Source organism: Cherax quadricarinatus, unplaced genomic scaffold, assembly GCF_038502225.1.
Source record: "Cherax quadricarinatus isolate ZL_2023a unplaced genomic scaffold, ASM3850222v1 Contig37, whole genome shotgun sequence".
Taxonomy (NCBI): Eukaryota; Metazoa; Arthropoda; class Malacostraca; order Decapoda; family Parastacidae; genus Cherax; species Cherax quadricarinatus.
In genome coordinates this window covers 414,033-422,990 of record NW_027195063.1, presented here as the reverse complement: position 1 = coordinate 422,990, position 8,958 = coordinate 414,033, and positions in this window count along the sequence as shown.

Sequence of the window (8,958 nt, the reverse complement as noted above, 5' to 3'; positions counted from 1 at the left end):
CGACGATGTTTACGCATTGCCCACTTTGAGCCCTATTTTCAGCCAATTCCAGTGTACTAGTCGACAAAAATCATAACTATTTCACTAGAACTCCATTTTTCTATCAAATGAGTGCAAGAAACCACCCATTTACCGATTTCAACTATCCAGTACAGTGGTCAGAATTTAGCAATTTTGCCAATTTCACACAAATTTCAAAAGATGCCAATTTCCAAATAGGGTCCAGAATAAACAAGAAAGACATTCTTGGCACTAAAATAACATTTCCTCTGTTCAGTAGTCACGTCTCAAGGCCCCTCTTACATTCTTTTGCTTTCCATTTTGAATTTTTATTCTCGCAAAAAATAGAAGATTTACTGTTATGCAGAAATGGTATAAATAATATCGGCGCACTTGTGAAAGAATATTAGACTCGCCAACTGACGTGTATTGGACGCATAGCATGATTTGTTTACTTTTGAACTTTGGTAATATGTCTTCCATTCTATCAAATAAGACCAGAATATAACAATAAATACCATACGAAAATACAGTGCAAATTTGCTGTTTTAATCCAAAAACACGGTCAGTTTTTTTTTTTTATCATTATGCACTGTGTGCTGCAGGAATTTTTTTTTTTTTTTTATACTGCACACACTGACCACATAGACCCATTCTTTCATATGTAGGCCTACCAGCTTTCTCACTAGATTTGAAGGGCCTAGAATTTGAGTACTAGTACGTCAAGGACCCTGGCATGTAAGCCATACTAGTGCGGTCGAAACCCTGAAAGGGTTCGACTAGCTTTTTGTCCACTGTGGACCAAAATATAAGTCTGTGGTCCTGGGAGGACCAGGGTGTACTCTTGGCAAATTGTGGGTTAGTTGTAATTAGTTCCGGCAGTGATATTGTGACTTATTTTTTTATATATACATGTATTGTCCAATTGATTTTAGTTAATTGTGAATGCAAATTATTTTTATTAATATTAAAAAATGAATTAAACTCAGTATGCAGGTGTCAGTATTTGTGGGTCGTGTAGTTGTTAAGGGGACAATAAGTGTCCAGTACTATACTACAATACACAGATACAGTATTGTATTAACTTACGTGTCGATGATTCTCAGTTTACGGTTTATTGAGAAATGTTTTGAACTGCAACTATCATACCCAAAAATTTAATAAATATATTTAGTTCTTTAAACCGCCTATTGCTAACAGCCTAGTGTTAGTTCGTGTCGATGAATATTACAGATCTCCAAAGGTAAAATAAATCTGCACGTGTTCACAGCTAACCTTGATTTGGAAAAGAAATTAGCCAATATTAATGTTCCTCCTGGAACATTATGGTCCTGGAAGTACCAAAACATCAGACAATTGTAAGAGTTGCGAATTTTTCAACCCACATTACTCAAATCCAATTATGACACATTCTAAAAAAAAATAATAAACATATACGTATATATGCAGGTCCACATCCCTTTATCTGAAACCCTTGGGGCCAGTATCGTTTCCAATTTCAGAATTTCAGATAAAGGGTTGTGGGCCTGTATATATATTGCAAACAATGGCAGACAGGTGATCTTAATGGAAGACAAGGCACGGGGGATGAGGGAGATTTTTAGCTTAAGTACTTTCACACTTCTCAGTACATCAACAGAGGAATGAGGGGAAGTTTTCTCAGAGGACAGTAGTGTGACTCCCACCAGCATTTGAGTGCAGGTACTGTACCTACCCCCCCCCCCCCCTCCAGAGTGCAGGTACTGTACTTCCCACCATCTCCACCCATCCCCCAGAGTGCAGGCACTACTTCCCACCACCATCCCTCCTTTAGAGTACTGCCACTATACTTCCCACCTCCAGGACTCGTGTCCACCTAACTGATTTACTTGAATCCTTTCATAAATCTTACCTTGCTCACACTCCAACAGCACATCAAATAAAACCACTTACCCCTGCTTACTCCTGTCTAACATGCACATACACACACACACACACATGCATGCCTGGATGTCCAAGCCCCTAGCACTCAATGCCTCCTTTACCCCCTCCCTCCAAGCTTTCTTAGAATGATCCTTACCCATCCATCCCAGGTTTATATCCTCTTCTAGATATTCTATTTTGCTCCATCCTCCCTAAATGCCCAAACCACCTCAACAACTCGGCCCTCTGAATAATACTTTTACTAATCCCACACTCCCAATTCTCTGCTTAATACAGTATTCACACTACACATTACCCTCAAACCTAATATCTTTACTGCCTGCAACATTCAAAGCCCAAGCTTCACACCCATACAGCAATGTTGCTACCACTACATTGATAAATTTCCTTCATGGAGTCATGGATATGAATCCTTGTTCCCACAGATGCCTCAATGTACCATCTTTTTACATTTGTCAATGCCATGGTTCACCTCATTTTTCATAGAACTATCAACAATACAGTATTAATTCTTCTAGGCAAAGGATTTAATATTAATTCCCCAAGTACTCTCATTTACTGTAAAATTTAAACTTTTAAAAGCAGTCAAGTGAGCCAGTGTACGAGTAAGATGTATCGGGCAACTTTTTTCCCAACACATAAATAGAACGGAAATGATCACATCATTGCTTTGGTAATAAGATATACGGTCTCAAAATACCTATACAGTCATCTATCTATCTATCTATCTCTCTCCAAATTAATTTTTTTATATGGTAGTGAGGTCTTCTAAAACTGAATATCACACATTATGAAGGCCTTTCTGAGCACTATTCAACTTTGGATGTGCTTTTTCAATGATGCAAAGAAATCACTATACAGAGAAGCTTTATAAGAGCTGACTATACACATTTCTGTCACGTAAGGTCAATCTACCAACAAGACTCGTATCTACTGTGCTACTGGAAGCCATCAACCAAACCTCTGTATCGTACAATACAGCCTCTCCTCATTTAGCGACGTACTTGTTTACTGACGCCTCAGACTTACAACGGACTCTCTGACCAGTATGCATACCTAAATAATGTACCATATTTCGCGGCTTGTAAGATTTGTTTTAGTTTCAATGACTCGGCATCGGAAGTAACTGGGAGAGCTACAGCACATCCCAAATCAAATCAAATCAAAGTTTATTCTCTATAAGGATTACAATGCAGGGTTTACAGATTTTGGGTATTGTGTGGTTTACATGGAATAAAATACTAATTACAGAGGGGGCCACTAGAACACCTAGCATGGCTAGGCATTTCGGGCAAACTTAGATTAATTCTTAACCCTAAATTATAACAATTTGTAGAGTAAGTTGACTATATACTAAGTGACAAATACTAGTTTGTGAGTTTAGTAATATGAATGCTTTTGTTTTGGCACAATACATAGTTTCTATATTGGAGTATCACAGGCAAACTTATGACTAGTTAGGAATCATTATTTTAAGATTAGGATACATATTTCTGTGCTTATAGTCAAATGGGCGAGTGAGTGAGCGAGTTCCCATCACTGACCTTCAGTTTATAGGACACAGGCTGGTTTTTGGACATCTTATGAGGAAAAACATGCATCTAATAAGCTGCAAAATACAGTATATTAGAGCTGATTTCCTCTATTCTGTTATTACAATATACAGTACACTACTGTATAAACATATAAAAATATATCAGAAATGTTATACAGCTTCTCCTTTCTTAGCAACGTACTCGTTTACTGACTTACGACGGGCTCTCTGACCAGTATGCATACCTAAGTGTATTTTTCAGCTGATTTCCTCTATTCTGTTTATTACAATATACAGTACACTACTGTATAAACATTTAAAAATATACCAGAAATGTTATAAATGGTGCAAAAGTGACATTAAAACAATATCAAAGATGGTTGACACAAACCCACTACCATTATAGTATGTTCCTCACTTAGTGACGAATTTGTTTACCAACTTGGTCTAAGGAATGTAACTCCGTCATTAAGTGAGGAGAGGCTGTACATGTAATACCCCCATGTATAAACAGATGCAACATTTGTAAACCTTCATTAGGATACATTCCATTCGTCTGTCAATGACTGTTGTACATTCATCTAATTTATGCAACTAAAGCAGTTACGTTTTTATTTGTAATTAAAATATTCTGGTATGAAATGTGTGTACATTATAATATACCATTTAAAAAAAAAATAATAGCCTGGAGTAACGTGTCATAAATACTGACTGATGTAAAGTGAGGAATATCTTGTACAGAACATGAAACAAGAAAGATCTGTATATTTTGTTAAGTCAGACCCTTTTTGGTGGTTAGGTGTATATATTACAGGGGGATTAATATTACTACTACTGCTACTACAGTAGTCCTTCCGTATCCACAGGGGATATGTTCCAAGACCTGCCGTGGATGCCTGAAACCACGGTTAGTAGTAAACTTCATGTGTTGTTTTTCGTTTATGTACATACTGTACCTACGATAAAGTTTAATTGATAAATTATGCACAAGTGAAAATTAGCACTTTTTCACTGATGAAAGCACTTCACGGCTTCTCTTAGGCTTTGGACAACTGCCACCATCACTAATGTGCTTTAGGGTCATTATTAAGCAACATTCAGGGTTATTTTCAGGCCACAGCAAACTTTAGATAACTGAAACTGTGGAAGCCCAATCCATGGATGCAGGGGTCTACTGTACCACTATTAATACTACTACTATTACTACTAATAATAATATACTACAGTATGTCTATTCAGTGCCTGGAGAGTGTGAAGTTAATAGTATTAATCTATTTAAGAATAAGTGTAAAGGTCGTAGAGCACCTGGCGAGTGGAAGGTACTCAGGTCTGAGACAAGGGAAGGGCAGCTTCAATTCATTGCAACAAGAACCTTTCATTAGCATCAAAGTGCACTCTGAAGGGGTTACAGTGGGAGGTCCCCCTCAAGGGGCTCTTGATCTAGGGAATTGGATCGGTGCTCCACTTCCTTCAATTGTCTGAATGCCTTCCATCCCCCCCCCCTTCCCCACAGGCAATGTATAATTCCTATAAGTAGCATTCCCCCATGATAACAGTGGAAGGTACGCATACTTCTCAATGTAACATACACACCTACCTACCTAAAAGGGTCTTCGAGACCAAAACGTACGCATGAGTTTCGTGTTTCTGTCCAAGTTCTCTCTTGCTCTTCCCATATAAAAACGCTGGAGTGCTGCTGTGAACAGACCTGTGGTGGAAAGCACACATATAGCAACAGATTTTAATCATTACTACGCTTCACCTACATTTCAACTGTCTGTGGTTCATTTGCTAGTAGGTTTAATGTTTGGTTTTGATTATAATAATAATAATAATAATCATGAGTCACCTACAGGATGTTTTATCAGATATTACCTGACAGGTACAGTACTCCCTTATTACTCTAATCATAACCAAGCACTAAACCTGTAAGGGTCACTACTCCATAAGGTCTCCTGTAGACAGTGGCAACTTCAGAATCTCTGTATAGGAGGAGCTTAGGTTAAAGGTTAGTGTAGTTTAAAGCCTGTCGACTACACGAGGAGTCATTAAGGCTGCATATAACCTGTTCATCACCAGATAAGAATATTTTAATTCTTACATTGGGGTTGACTACACGTGCTGAGACATATACCTCTGTGTATATGCAATGAAAGACATACACCTTTGTGTACACAGACACATGTACCTCTGTGTACATACACTGAGAGACATACACCTCTCAGTGCACACACACTGAGACATACACCTCTCAGTGCACACACACTGAGACATACACCTCTCAGTGCACACACACTGAGACATACACCTCTGCGTATATATCTACCTAGGAGAGGCTAAGAGGTGACAATCTGGGGGAAGTGGAGGTTAAGGTACTTAACCTGCATCATTTATTTTTGTTAGGTAAATGACACAGATGCAACAAATGTGACATTTTACTGTGTCGACATTTTGTTCCCCGGGAACGTCATCAAGTCGTTAAGTGCTCGACAAAGTCCCTGAAGAACGAAACTTTGCCAAGATAAAATATCTAATTTGTTGTACATGTGACCTTTTACCTGACATACTGCCCATAATTCCATTGTTATTTTTATTTGGGGGGCTCTGGGGGCCTGAACCCCCCTAACACCACCACAGGTTATTGGTGAAACATCATAACAAGGGATTTCCTTCTATTGTGTCGTTTTAAACACGTACAAAAAATTGCTGTTTAAAGTGGCTCCTACATCATTCAAAACTATTTTTAAATTGATCAAACACCTCCCTCTTGAAGTGCGCTATTTCTTTACCTAATTAGAGACGAGTGGCAATAGGAGTCAAAAACAACGTTAACATAAGGAAGATCATAGCTCTGAATTTAGGTATAGTATTTTTTTCTGATAGAATATTACCTATTTGTATCAAAAGTTATTTTTGTAAGTTATTTAAAGTATAGTATTAATATTTGAGCTCGGGACCGTTAACCCCGAGTCTATTATTCAACATGTTATATTTTAGATAATATTAATAAGTTGAAGATGTATATTGTAAAAATTTTGTGCCAAAAAATTGTGCAGGATATAGGCCTATGTCCCTTCAAATATTTCAGGAATTTGTTACAGGCCTACTGTCCCTTCAACCATTCCAGAATTTTATTCCTTATAAGCCTACTGTCCCTTCAAACATTCCAGGATTTTGTCCCTTGTAGGCCTGTCCCCTCAAACATTCCAGAATTTTGTTCCTTATAAGCTTACTATCCCTTCAAACATTCTAGGATTTTGTTCCTTATAGGCCTACTGTTCCTTCAAATAATCCAGTATTTTGTTACTTATAGGTCTAGTCCCTTCAAACATTCCAGCATTTTGTTCCCTATAGGCCTACTATCCCTTCAAACATTCCAGGACTTTATTCCTTTGCAAACTTGCGATGTACGACCCACACGGGTTTGCCACACATTTTTGTGAATACATAATTACCCTACAAGCTATTTTCTACATTTGTGATAATATTTAATATGTATACTTTTTTGTATATTTAGTTATCAACGTTGATTCATATTTAAGAAGAACTATGAAATAGACTTTGTAAAATATATAATACTGGGAGTTATCAACTTAAAATACTTCAAGTTACAAACACCTGTACTTGCAAACACTTGTACTTGCAAACACCTGTACTTACACACGTAGTTTAGGAACCAAGTAATACTTCACAAATGTTGAGTTGCCAGACAAGCATCACGTGTGAAACACAACCATCCTTTGTGCTGTTTTTACACACAAGTTTTTTGGTTTAAACACAAGATACTGGACGTGTTTGATTTTTGAAACACAAAAAAGTGACCCTCATAACTTAAAACACTGAGAACACAACACATTTGTAACTTAAAACACCAGGAACACAACACATTTGTAACTTAAAACACCAGGAACACAACACGTTTGTAACTTAAAACACCAGGAACGCAACATGTCTGTATATTGATGACGTCCAGTATTTACCATTAATGAGCAAACTGCCTTTAATATTAATGCTAGAATATAATCCTTGTAATTCATTATTGTAAAAAGCAATCTATATTGTCCCTCATGTTTGTTAAGATGGTGTGTTTGTGTATTATTCTGTTAATGTGAAAATACTTTCTCTAACCTACCTTAGGGTACCAATGCCTTCTCTTGCCTACCTTAGGGGTACCATTGCTTTCTCTAACCTACCTTAGGGGTACCATTGCTTTCTCTAACCTACCTTAGGTTACCGATGCCTTCTCTCCCCTACCTTCGGGTACTTACGCTTTCTCTCGCCTACCTTAGGGTACCATTGCTTTCTCTTAGGCTATTGATGGTTTCTCTTGTCTACCTTAAGCTACCAATGCTTCTCCATACCTTGAGTGCTGATGGGTCCATCTGCCTTAGGGGACTGATCCTCTCTCTAATCTACCTAACAGTACCCATGAACTTTTAAGAGTGTTGTTAACTCAGTAGAAAATCTGTTGACTTAACCTTAGTGTTAATGGCATTAAATTCAATAAATTATGTCCGTAAATGTGCCGAAAATTCATAATACACGAGGGCAACAATTCAGTGGCATGACTGGTATTCGAACCACCGATCTGGGATTACCCGCTTCTTGCCGTGGCAACAGTACCAGAGAGAGTCGGGAAGTTTCACTCAGGCTGAAATTTGGTTACACTTTTGATCCAGTTATGATACAAATGAAACTTGACACAGTTGTATGTTAAAAAAAAAAACTTTTTATGTAAAGAATTTCAGGCAAACTATTCCTAACACTATAGTGGTCAATTCTAGTCGTTGTGCAGAATTCGTCCAGATGGCAGTTTCGAATCCCAGTCACTTCACTTAGATGTCAGTAAATACAGATATCTGGCACTGCCAATTAAGGAGAAAATGTTTGTGGATCATTTATGTCCAGGTATTCAATGCTGTGGTATAAACAATGGTAATAAATACCGACATATTAGTTTAGAAAGACATGTAACTAGGACATATTTATTAGACAACATTTTGGTCCCGGGACCTTGATCACCTCTAACACGCTGAGGTTATATAAACTGTCTTTTTAACCTGTGTGTACCAGAAGTGATCAATATCCCAGGACTTAAACACTTTCTAATATGTCTTAGTGTTTACTAACCTGTTTTTCTAAAGCATTCAATGCTGCAAACACACCGTTCGCCATGACGTTGCCACTGTTAATGCCACGTCAAGTGTTTCTCTGAGTCTGTGTTGTCTCTGCTAAGTGTTCTCACGTGTTTACAGAGTTTTGTAATATCCTGTATATTTTACCTTGTACAGTTGTTGTTGCATCTTTAAAAAACTAAAAATTAAAATATAATGTGTTTTTAACTTTCCTCAGCATCATTAATTATTATTACTACTGTTACTACTACTACTGATAACAATAACAGTAAGTAAACATAACATGTGGCTGTGCATGTACTCACCTAATTGAGGTTGCAGGGGTCAAGTCCGAGCTCCTGTGTAGGTATGTGTATGCTCGCTCAT